The 13,151-nt window shown below is 40.1% G+C and overlaps 1 protein-coding gene across 2 annotated transcripts in view; it reads left to right on the top strand.

Annotated features, from left to right (window-relative positions):
* Window positions 1–940: 940 nt before the first annotated feature.
* Window positions 941–13,151, top strand: part of SLC9B2 (solute carrier family 9 member B2) — a 45,943-nt gene continuing 33,732 nt past the window's right edge. The window contains exon 1 of one of the 2 annotated variants that reach the window (XM_007190972.2): window positions 941–1,394. The gene's annotated coding sequence lies outside the window, so the exon portion shown is untranslated. The remainder of the gene's footprint in view (window positions 1,395–13,151) is intronic. The other variant, XM_007190970.2, reaches the window with a different exon arrangement.

The following is a 13,151-nucleotide window of genomic DNA, read 5'->3' as shown; positions in this document are numbered from 1 at the left end:
AGACCCTGCGCAGCCAAATACATAAACACATGATGAATACTGCAAAATGGATTCTAAATATTAACAAATGCTCCCTCAGAGTTAGTTCTCTCAGAGATAACTATAAACCATAAAACATTATAAACAATAAAAACGAAGGAAAAACTAGCCAAAAAGTTCAATGTTCTCCAAAGTCGTGTTGATCAAATCATGTGATGTATCAATGATCATATGACTGAAAGAAATGGAAAAATATATTTGATTCCTGTTATAAGAGGAAGCTGGATGTCGCTAGAAACTTTTGCGAGCTTTACGAGAGGAAGAGTTCCGTTTAGGAAAATAATCATTTTAGATGCTCTGGAGAAGCTTACTAGACGGAGCCTAGGTTCATCCATTCTCTCCATAAGGGAGGACATAAGAGGGAAGAATGAGTGGTTTCTGCCTGGCGGAGACATTTACGTGACATTGTACCTCTTGCCTGCAAAAGGGCGATTAAAATTGGCACTTGCTTAAAGGAGTGAAAAACAGGTAAGAAAATTTTCATTTCCGAAAGGGGCACACGCGCATATACACACACTTAGTTGAAAGGGGAGGGGGAGGGAAATATAGAGGAAAGGAAGACACGGAAATGGAAGGCAGAATTAAATGAATGCTGATGGAAAAGTTAAAATCTGAAACGCAAGAAGGGCAAGTGTTAAGCGATAAAAGGGAGAAGAACAAGTCTTATCGCACTTAATTGGTCACCTGAAGAGAGGTCTTCCCGCCCCACCTGAGAAGACACTTCTAAAAAGCACAACTAAAAAGGTGGAGTGAAAATCCAGAATGTAGAAGGGAGCGATAAAGCCAGCAATTGGCTGCCCGGGCCGCACTCGTGGCTCCGCAAGAGGCAGTGCTGCGCGCCCTCGCCCGGGAGCTCGTCATCGCCGGCCGAGACGTCGCCAGGGTCGGCGCGCGCTGGGCAACCATCCCTGTAGCTTCCCGGGGAGACGCGCTCGTCCGGTCCCCAGGGGCCGGCGAGGCCGCCCACCGCGCGGCGCCGCCCCGAGGTCCCGGGAAGTGGACCCGCGGTGCTCCGGGCCCCCAGTCAAGCCGCGCGCCCGCCCCCTGAGGCCCCAAACCCGCGGAGAGCGCGTGGGGTGGCCGCTACAGGGTCCCAACCCGCCCGGGCTCCCTGAGCGGTCCACACAGCCCGCGCCCCGCCGCCTTCCCGGAACCGCCCACGCCGCGGGGAAGGCGGGGCCGCGGACACCCGGCGGCGCGCCCGGCGCCCCGCTATCTGCAATAATTGCAGCATCCGCCGCCGCCTGGGGCGATGCGCCACCCGGAAACCGGCTCCGCCGGGCTACACCGCAGGCCTTTGAGCCCCTTTTCGCATCCGTGGGGCTGAGCCGGCTGCCTGAGCCGGAGAGCTTTAGGTGAGTAGCCCCCGGAGAGCACTGAGCGTAAATTAAACCGGCGGCCGTGGCGGCAATCCTCTAGTGCCGGACCAGAGGCTGGGAGCTAGCGCCCAGCGCCTTCTGGTTGTACGCAGAGTGGTGGGTGTGTGTGTGTGTGTCTCCTGTCGTTAGTTGTTATTGGAGTAGGTTTTTCTTGTTCGTTTTGTTTTAGTTCTAAAATCCACCATACGTTGCTGCTACTGTGGCCTGGGTTAGCACCCCTGATGTGCTAAGACTAATCAGTTCCTCCTGACTGGGGAATATAAATAAGCCCCTGCTCAAAGCGCACGCTGAGTCTGTGGCTTTATTTTACTTACCAGGCATCAGCTTATTATGTCAGCCTTGTTATCTCACCCTGGATTCTGGTGTGTTTTGTTGCCCAAAAGATCAATAGCAGGAAGACACCACTAACTTTAGCCTTCCATCAAGAAATCCAGGACACCAGTGGCTAGAGACAGAGCAGGTGCTTTACATTGCCAGATCTACCTCTGTTTTCTCTGAAAGGCTAAAACCCCCTTTCCCCATTCGTCTATAATGAGCCCTCCACCTGATATTATTGCTGCTATACAGTATCTCATGAAATTCTGGTTTACTGTTTCTAAGTCAAGAGTGAAACGTTTCAATTCAGCAAATACCTGTGCATCGTCTGTGGGCCAAGCAGGCCTGGGGACAGGAGATACAAATAAGAATGGAATACAATTCAGGAGCTCAAAATCCAATGGATCGGAATATACCTAACGATTAATTAGGTAGTGTGATTTACCCTGTACTAATGATGTGAGCAAAATGACCGGTTCACGTATTTTCTAGCATATTAAGGTCTTTAGAATTACAGTCCTATTGACTAGATTTTTGCCTTTTTAGGGTTTCCATGGAAGGCATGATAGAATAAGTAGGGAAAATCAGTGATGTAGGTCTGAATCGTGGGGCCTACACAGAAAGTTGCTGTGCTGGATATGGAAGTTTGGCACTCACACTCATTCCTACCTGTGGCTAGTGTGCCTTCTTGTACAGGAGAAACAGGAAAGCTAAAAACATTTCCCAGACTCCCTTCCAGTCAGAGTTCTGGGTGTAAATTAGAGTTCTGGATGACTTGCCTGAGATTCCAAAGGCAGAGATAAGGCAGAAGCCTCCCTGCTCCTCCCTGATATTTTTGGCTCTTTTCTGTTAGCACGGAAGGTGCACAAGGTGCCAGTGTCCAGGCTCCAGAGCTGTGGGTGTTGGGAGGGACTTACAGCAACCAGACTCAGCATGCCGTGTTGAATCACCAGCTCTCTGGCTGTCAAGAGGCAGCTGAGGGAGGTAGTGAACATACTCTGAGTTCCCTGTCCAGACAACTTCCTGATCCCAGCTTCTCAGGGTCACAGGTACAGTATGTTCTTGAACTCCTTGGTTCCTGAAGGCCTCCTGATTGTGGCAAAAATAGTATATTCCCTGGTGGCTCATCTAGTAGTGTTCTAGAAGTCATTCCTAGAGGCCCAGCCAAGACCCTGCACTTGTAGCCCTTTCAACAATCTCTAGCCTTTCAACAATTCATTTAATTCTCTGTATAAAATCTCTTTCTGCTTAAAATACTTGGCATCGTGTCTGTTTTCTGCATTGACTCTGAGTAATATGTTTGCTGTATAGCCTCTAAAAGCCACCTAAACCTAACCTCTTCAGTTTCTTTAGATGGGAAATGAAACCATGAGATTAGATCCAGGGCCTGGCAGTGATTTGAATGCCTTCATTTGGGCTCTGCCCTCTCTAGTTGCTACAGACTCCTACATTTGAGTTGGCCCCCTGAAGGTATTTGAGTTGGCCCCCTGAAGGTATTTGAGTTTGTTACCCATACACTAGATTACCTCTGAAGTCTCTTGCTCTACAAGTATAATGTAAAACATTTCTTCATTTAAAACATTCTCAGAGTATATCACAAGAGATCGTTGACTATCTGGTTCGTAACTAACTGTTCACGAGTCCTGCTGATAATTGGGAGGCCACTGACTCTTGGTTGGCACCCAAACCCTAATGATAGAACAGATTTTTCCTCTGGGGAAAGGAATTTACATCTTTTTCACACAAAGCCTAGGAAACCAGTATGTGGGGAAATGGAGCTCCCTGTATATGCACTTGTGTAATGAGGGAGCATTCTTTGTAGTCTTGGGTCATACATGTTAAGGAAAGTGCAATGATGATAAGTTCAAAAGAGTTTTGAACAGCCTTATAAAGTTATTAAGTATACCTTGCCAGTACGGTAAAAGCTCTTTATGTGTGTTTTTTTTAGGAATCTATTATTTATGTTTCTGTGGTTCATAAGGAGGAATGAAAGGTTTGAGTTTACCAGTGTCCCTTATCTGTGCTCTTCAGTACAGTACATGTATGCTTCTTTCTCAAGGAAAATCTCGTGAAAGGAAGATAAAGCACTGGGGGTACTTTTTTGGGACTCCATGATGTACTTAGTACTAGTTTAAGGTTTTCTGTGACGTAGGCATTATCACCATTTTGCGGTTGAAGCAAATTGTCCAGACTGGCTAAGTAACTTGCCCCAAATGGCCCAATTAGGAGGCAATGACACAAGAAGGATTTACACTCAGGGTTTCCATGTCCTTTTTCCTCTGATCGCTCCACATAGCTTGCATATGATGCTCATTATGATCTCATTGACATGGATGTGCACAAAATTCCCTACCTGCACTTTCCTTTTCACCCCTTACCCCTTAATCATGTGATTCCTCTGCCTGTAATGGTCTTTATTTTCTTTTCGAAACTAAGTCATCTTTCAAGGCTTGATTCAAGTATCAGCCACGTAGGGCATTATCTGCTCTCCCCTGTTTAACTCTATGCCTGCACTTCTCATATTATAATTAAATTACCTTAAGGTGGCACTAGCTGCTGTAACAGATAATCTCCAAAACCTCAGTAACTTAACACAATAGAAGCTTATTTCTCATTCATATAAAGTCCAACCAGGTGTTCAGCTGGTGGCCTTCTCCTCAGTGATTCAGGAACGCTAACTCTTTTTATATTATGGCTTTGCCATCCCCTAAGACCTTGGAGTCCTTAGTTTCCAGGCAATGGACAGGAAAAGAGAGAACATAATGTAAAACATGGGAGCTTTCTTACAGCAATGGAAGTACAACACATCATTTATCCCGACATCCTTTGCCAGACTCAGGGACTTGCTACACTGACCTGCAAGGGAGGCTGGGAAATGTCAACTATCTGTGTGTCTAGGCAGCAGAGGAAACTGGTTTGGTGAACACATAGCAATCTCTGTCCCTTTCTTAAAGAGCAGAGACTGCATCTCAGCCGTCTTTCTGTCTCTTGTGTTTACACACCATAGAAACCCAGTAAAAGGCTGATGAACTTCAATGATTGTGAAAAGATGGGGTTGCTTATCTCATGTGCCTTAAATTAAAACTTAACCATACTTCATTATGGTTACCTAGGGAATGATCTGTCATTCTCTGACTAGGTTGCAACCTTTGAGTATAGGAACTGTGTCAGACTGTTCACATTCAAATCCCTAACACAAGGGCTAGAACATGGTAAGAGCTTAATAGAGGTTTGTTGAATGAATGAGTCCTTAGAGAGAAAAAAAGAGGGACAGAGTTAGTCTACATGGAGTTAGGAAATACTAACTGAGATGGTGACATTTGGGTTAGATCTTGAATGACTCGTAGAACTTTACCAAGTAGAGAAGTAAAACATGAAACCCCAGGCAGTGATGGTAGTTGTGTTTTGTTGTTCTTGTTGTTTTGTTTCATGAGTGGAAAGGAACAATCATATGTTTATAAGCCCAACTTTTAAAAATTCAATATTCAAATATTACAACTAAACTTCAGGGATAGGGCAGAAAAAATACATAACCTTACAAGCTATACAATCTCTAGAGACTAAAAGAATGGTGCTAAAAACCTTGGCACTGATTTTTAGCTACTGAAATGTTATTTTCTGGACATTTTTGAGAAATTTCGATACGAAGGCAGTGTTCTATCAATATTTGTTCATCCTCTGTGAAGGTTTTGCACCATGTCAAGAAGCTAGGGAGACATGTGTAAGCCAAAGGTTCCTCATCACTGCTCCTTATCAGAGCTTCTCAGAGACGGCTCTGCATCAGAGTCACCTGTTGTATTGGTTAGGATGCTTTCGGCTATAAGTAACAGGATATTCAACCAAAACTGCCTTCAAAAATACAAGCTTCTTTTTTCATACGACGAAATGTCTAAGGTAAGTAGATCCAGGGTTTGTTCAGTAGCACGTTGATATCAAGGTCCAGGTTGCTTTCCATTAGCTAATATTGACTTTTTCATCATGGATAAATGATGGCTGCTAGAATTCCAAGAAACACAATCCCCATCCACAGCTTCATCCTCCCCTGCTAACACACGCGCGCGCACACACACACACACACACACACACACACAAAGAGAAGAGGGTTCTCCTCTTGCCTCTCTGTCTTTATATTAGGAAGGAAAATCTTACCCAGTGGTCCGCAGTAACCTTGCCCGCAAATTTCATTGGCAAGAAATGAATCATGCTCATCCTTAAACCAACAGTTGGCAAAGAGGAATGATGTTACAGAGATTGACTTAGACCAGTCATGATTTATTCCTAGGGGTGGCGAAGAGACCCACTGGCATACCTGAGCAATGGCTCTTAGGTAGGTAATAAGTCACATTGCCACACTTGGGGAGATTCAGTCTCTGGAGATTCTGAGTTTAGTAAGCCTAAAAGTAATATTTTAAACTTTCAATTAAACATATTTGCCTTTGGGTGGGGGGAGAGATTTTTTATAAAGAGAAGCAAGTATTGGGTCCCTTCTTACCTAGGGATAATTTCCTTTTATTCCTATCTCGTTGCATAGTGTTTTACTTCATGATGATTCAATCAAATCACTATATTAATTAACCAAATAGAATAGTGGTTGTTTTCTTTTGATAACTTGATTGCATGCAGTTGGAACACTTAATACTTTCCAATAAGGTAGTTCTCATTCAAGGAGATATTCTTAGTCATTTCAGTAATTAATTGTCAAGGAAATTTTAAGCCCTACTCTTCACTTAATCTGAATTCCTCACTGACGGAATAGGGCTTCTTTTGGGAAATGAGCATTAGATCAGAGTTGATTAGCAGAATCCAGAAATTGGAAAGTTTCAATATGTTCTACATAGAAATACCGTATGATATGGAGACCCTACGCTTTTAACACATAAATGGATGAACACCAAAGATAGGAGATTTTTATTATAATTGTTATAGAGTACTTAATGAACAGTCATGGAGATGCTTTTTCAAATGCATGACTACAGTGCATAGAGTACTACAGCAATATATGTAAATTCTCAGTACAGTCACCCCATTAAATGCCAGCCTGTCCCACCAAAGACAGAAAATAACACGAACAACCAGTCTTTATCCATGTAATGATCTTTCAGCAGTAATTCAGTTGATAACAGTAAGTGTATTTTACTTGCCCAAGAGCCTGTGGACATTTGCAAGTTGATAATTCTTTCATTTCCTCTGGAATATTACAGAAAGCACTTTTAAACACTTAGATTAACAAGATAACCTGAAAAAGAGAAGGCTGATTTAACAAACCTCTTTCTGTATATGAAAGCATATTTACGGAAGTGGTTTTCAAAGTGTGCTTCACTTGCCAGGAGGAACGGGGGTGAGTGGACAGGGCTTCTGCAGCCCCACCTTTATCTGTCCCATTTGTTGGATTTCAGGATAAGGTTTCATTTAGCAAAAGATCTCTGGCTTAAAAAAATATTTGAAAATTGCTGTAGAAGATTCTAGGCAGTTCCCCCATCTTCTTTGAAAACCGCAAAAACAAAAAAATGACTTAAATTGTGGCAGGTGGAATTAAGTTACCTAAAATCAAATTACCAGAGTCTATCTGTGGTGGAATTAAGTTACCTAAAATCAAATTACCAGAGTCTATCTGTGAAAAGTATTATTACCAAGGAAAGCTGTTATCATTATCTCTTCTCTAAAGCTCTAAGAATTGCATAAATTCTTTTTAAGTGTATTTTAAATTGCATTTAAAAAATTTTTTTAATTTATTTATTTTATTTATTTATTTTTGGCTGCGTTGGGTCTTCTTTGTTACACACAGGCTTTCTCTAGTTGCGGTGAGTTACTCTTTGTTGCGGTGTGAGGGCTTCTCATTGCGGTGGCTTCTCTTGTTGCAGAGCATGGGCTCTAGGCACGCGGGCTTCAGTAGTTGTGGCGCACGGGCTTAGATGCTCCACGGCATGTGGGATCTTCCCGGACCAGGGCTCGAACCCGTGTCCCCTGCATTGGCAGGTGGATTCTTAACCACTGCACCACCAGGGAAGCCCCTGAAAATCTTCTTATTGTAAAAATACTAACAATAAAGAAACATAGAGAATAAAAATGAAATTCCAACAACTCCATTTCCTTCCCCAAAGGCAACTACTGTTAACAGACTTTTTCCTATTTATTTACGTATATATACATACCAGAACTGCTCATATTCTTGATCTATTATTCTTGATCTGCAGTTTTCTCTCAAGTTTGGAGGAAAGACAAAGGAGACTGTTCCTTTGAAGTCCACAGCTCTATGATTTTGGTGGCATATGTGCCTAATACTGGAAAATAAAGCTCAAATTAAATCAAGATAGTTTCTAAGTATGTGTATCAGTCCTGTAGGAAATTCCCTATACTGGGAATGCTAAAGAGAGGCATGATTGGCCAATAGCCTTTGCATTTGTTCTTAGAAAATACTTGACCTGCTAACTTATAAGCAAGTGGGCAGTCGCAACAGTCATAACAGCCATGTCCCTGGGCTTACGTCAAGCCTCATTCTTCTATTGAAATCTGTATTTGAGTCAGAGAACTTAGATTAAACTCACATTATTTACTGAATTTATGAAGTCTATAAAATTTCACCATTTGAAAAAAATACATTTTTTTCTAATATGGTTTACAGGTTGTGTATCAGTCTGAATAAAGCAATATCCTGATTGAGAGGCAGGAAAAAAAAACTTGAAAAAACTTGGTTCTCTGTATAGGCCCTTTTACTGTTTATTTAAAATGTACCTTGCCTTCCTAGTTCTCAGTATAATTTTCTGATAACACAAAAATCTCTCAAACCATCTAAGTTTAACTGGATTTTTTTTTAAATGAAAAGCTTCTTAATTCTTAGAATCTTAAGTCATATTTAAGTGGCAAGTTGTCACCTAGCCAGTTAACTGATTATTCAGAATATGTAAGCAATATTTGTCAAGAGAATAGAATAAAAGTTCTTATTTCATTCATTTTGTTACCAATGTTGTACAACTTAAATGGATTAGTAAAAATTTTTTGTTTGTAATAAACTCTATAACATTGATAACAATGGAAAAAAGTAGAGCTGAACAAAAGATAGAAATTTTAATATTTATATTTGCTTGTGGAATGTGTTTTCAAACTTATAACTAACTATGGGTATATACAAGTAGAATTTTAAGCAAAATATAACAAAAATGTAAAATTATAATGCAGTGACTTGATAGAAAGGACATGAAGTCAAAGATATAAAGAACTATCTCATTTCACAAATTTTTATAGTTTTACTATGGGGCTTGGCTGATATTGGCTGTGTTCACTGAGAAAAGTTATTTAGCTTCTCTAAGTTTTAGTTTTCTTATTTAAATATGAAAGAGATTGGACAAGGTAATTTCTAAAGGCCTTTCCAACTTTTATTTTTCCATTAAACTATGAGTGATTTTTAGCTGCTTAGAAGCCATCTAGTTTCTCCATATTTCCTCACTTTTTAACTTTTCCATCTCAGACACCTAGCATCTCACATCGATTCTTAACTCTGTTGAACCTTCACTGGACCCAAAGACTTTTAAAGACTTCCATGAACACAATAAAAAAATTAATTAGAGTCTGTTAACTATAGTATATCATTTAACTAGCATTGTTGAAAAACAAAGCATTTCACTTAAATTAATTTTATTGGTAACTGACACCTATTCAACTGAATATAACATTTTTGTTTAACATTCGCTTTAAAGAAAAGCTCTACAAATTTGCCAACACAGAATGCTAGGTTTGGATATTTATGAACCATCCAGGCAACTTGAAAAGAATTAAAGTGATCTTGTTAAGGAGTATAGTTTTTGAGTTCACATTTTGATGCATATATAAATAAACAAATTCTAGAGAGAGAAAAAGAAAAGAAAAGCTCTAAACTGTACTGTATATTTTAATGCCTTTTAAAACAAAATATTTCCACCTAATTTTTTCATTTTCATTTTCTTAAAGATGTAGAATCACCTTTCTAAACATCTGTTACTATACAGGGGCTCCTTCAGGGCCAATTCAGGTATGAAAATTCTTACTAAGGATTTATTTGGTGGCAAGTGACAGAAACCCAGCTCAAACTGGTAAGAAATTTATTGGCTCACCTAACTGAAAAGGAGCTGCTTTCAGGGGTACCAGCAATGTGATTATTAATTTAGAGCTTTCTCTTTCTGTCTTTCCATATTAAGACTCTGCTTTGTTCTGTGGTTAGTTACCTCATTCTTTAGAAGGCTTTTCTTGTATGTTACAACGATTGTCAACAGCAAGTCTGGGCTTAGCAACCCCAACAGAAAGAAAACTCTTTCTTAATGGTTCCAGTGAACACCCTAAACCTGACTCTCATTGGCCAGCTGTGGGTCACATGCTCACGCCTGAACTGGTCAAGGTGACCAGGGAAGGAGTTCCCTCGCTGGCCAAGCGTGTCCTCATCTCTGGAGCATTGGTGGAGCATGGGGGATTAGAGAGGGAAGGATAAGAGTCTCACATGAACCATGTGTATGGGGAATAGAGGAGGCATGGATTCCACAAAAGAAGATTAGTGTGCTATCACCAAAACAAGGGGGGAAAGATGCTTGGCCGGCCAAAACTATAAATATCCCCTATGAAAAAGACACTTATTCCCACATTTTGTAGCATTAGATTGCAATCTTTTCCATCTCTTTCATTGTCAGCTGTCACTCACGCTGCTCTCAATTTGTCTCTATCACAATCTCTTCCTACATTTTAATGTATAACATCATAAGAGGGCTTGGAAGTCAGATGAGCAAAATCATTAGAACTGTTTTCAAAATAAGAGTTAATGCACTCTGAGAACTTGAGAGCCTCTCTATGAGTAAGGAGTATAAACTTTCTGCTTTTTAATGGACTTCATGACATTTCTTACGGTCCTTAAAAAACTCATTTTTCCATATTTTCTGATTTCTTTACCTTCTTCTGCCTTCTTTTTTTTTTTTTTTTTTCTTCTGCCTTCTTAATGGGGGATATACTATTGTAAATTTGTAAATATTGTAAATTTCAAGACCCAGTGACTATGAACAATAAATGCCATGAACATGGTTGCTTTAAGTTACATTTTTGTGATTTTTCTAAATTTAAGTTGGGTTTTGAAATGAGACCGGTGGTTTAAGTATTCTTTTGGAAATGGAAACATAGCAGAGTATAAACAAACAGAGCGGACCAGTTGTAAGTTGTTTTACTGGACTTATTAAAATACTGGTATTTTATTTTACCTTTTCTCTCTTCAATACCTCTCTGATCTCAAACAGTACTTTGGTATCCATGGTGGAGACTATGGGAGAATAGGGACATTTTTTTAAACACAAAGCTATATGAATTCTCGAAAATAGCATATATTGTGCAACATGCCCAATTTTGATTTTTTATGTTAAAAATGACTAGAATAACATTAATAAAATGAATTCTCAAATTCATTTTAGCCAGTAGTGTTACATCCCCTAATCAAGAAGTTTGCCTTGAAAGGAAGAGGTTAAAAGCATGATCAAAGAAAATGAATGGAATTATGTAGTAAATTCTTCAAGACTGGGGAGACCTTGTCCTGCTTTAAGAGGAAAAGCAAAAAGAATCTCAGAGATTTATGATAATTAGGGAGGAGGAGTATGACTGACTAATAACCAACACTAGTGAATGCCTACCATATCCACGGTTGGACCTACTCTTGTCTCCATTGTACAGATGGAGAATTACTTACAAACAGCCTAAGAAATTTGGTATATGATGGAGCTGGACTTTAGACCCAGGTTTGTCCAAATCCAGAGCCAATAGACTTTGTCACCTACTATATTAGGGGGTCAGTCTCTACAGAGGGTGAAGGCCAAGTGTCATGGTTTGGGATACAATGTCCTAACTCTCCAGCCTCGTCTCTCATTATCCATAGCCTGCCACCACAGGCTCTAACAGAGTTTTCCCTTGCACCGCACTGGCTTTCATGCCTCGATGACTTTAAGGCAAGGGTTCTCTGAACCCAGCATTTTCCTGTCAAAATGCCATTCTTTCTCATGAGTCTGAAGTTTGAAGTATTTAAATTTTAAAAACTATATATACATATACGTAAACACATACACATATGTAATGTATCATTCTATATACTTGTATTTATTTTATATAATATATAATAAAAATCAAACTGAAGGCTTTTTGAGATGCCACTCTGGCCAACATTGTATTCTGCAAGGAAGAAAAATGATGATGGTGGTGGTGGAAAGGATATCATTTTTGTTGAAATTTTAAATGCAAACATCTTGGCATTTTGTTAAACAGAAAATGATGCCTTGAGGCAGAGGTCCTAGCTAATTTATCCCTGTCTTTATGGTCTAGCATAGTGGCTGGCACATATTAGGCACTCAAATGTGTATTGAATTACATTTTCCCTTCTCTTACATAATTTCTCTTTGGTTCTGCCAACACTTATAGTTTGTACCTCTATTATAATACTCATCGTACTTGTTGCATTAGGAATAAGTTTGGTTACTAATAAAAAGCAAACTTGGCTAATAGTGGTTTATACAATTACTCCAAACCTTGGCAGTCCAAGACTGACGCAGCAACTCATGATGTCGTCAAGGAACCAGTCCTCCTTCTTACTTGTCTACTGTCCTTGCATAGGGATTTTTATTTTCGTGGTTAAAAGATGACTGTTGGCCCTCCAGGAGGTATATGTACATTCTAGGAAGGAGAAAGAAATGTGAGAGGGCAAAGAGTAAACAGTATGATCCTTGAAAGGTCTTGCCTTATTGTTTGGGAATGAAAGCCCTCCCCAGGGACTCCCACGTATATCTCATTGCATAGAACTATGACACATGGCCACCTCTAGCTGCAGAAGTAGCTAGGAATTAGGATATTTGGCTTTTCAGCCCATATAGCATGGGAAGCCAAGGGAGAAGAGATTGAAGTGGGTGTTTATGAAGGCAACCTACAGGTCTGCCCTACAGGGTTTTTAGTTACTTCATACAAATTTATTTTTCTTGGTGTACTGTAAGTCTGTAGAGAACAAAGGATGTGCTTTGGTAATCTTTGAATTACCCACAGTGACCACCAAGAGTCTGTCACAGCACTTGTCACAGCGTCTAAGACATTGTGGCTGCTCCATCATTGTTGTTGTGTTTTTTTTAACTTCAATTTTGAAATAAGAACCAGGCAGGAATTAGTGACTCTGGTTTCTCTGAATATGATGGAATCCATAGATTTCTCTTTGGTGACTCATTTCCTCATATCAACACTGGAAAATTACCTGGGGCTTTCCTGCTTCAAGTTGGCCCATTAGAGAGGACAATTGAACAGTAATATTGCTGGGATTATTTGCAGTATACGTCAGAAAACAGGGTGGGAAAGAAATCATATAAAAATATGGTAAACAAGGGCTTTTTCAAGAAAGGTAAAAAGATAGGTAAGAATTAGGATTATATATTGTAATCAAAG

This window comes from Balaenoptera acutorostrata, chromosome 5 (assembly GCF_949987535.1).
Source record: "Balaenoptera acutorostrata chromosome 5, mBalAcu1.1, whole genome shotgun sequence".
NCBI classification, from domain to species: Eukaryota; Metazoa; Chordata; class Mammalia; order Artiodactyla; family Balaenopteridae; genus Balaenoptera; species Balaenoptera acutorostrata.
Note: the sequence above shows the minus strand (reverse complement) of the source record. Positions and strands in the feature narration are given on the sequence as shown.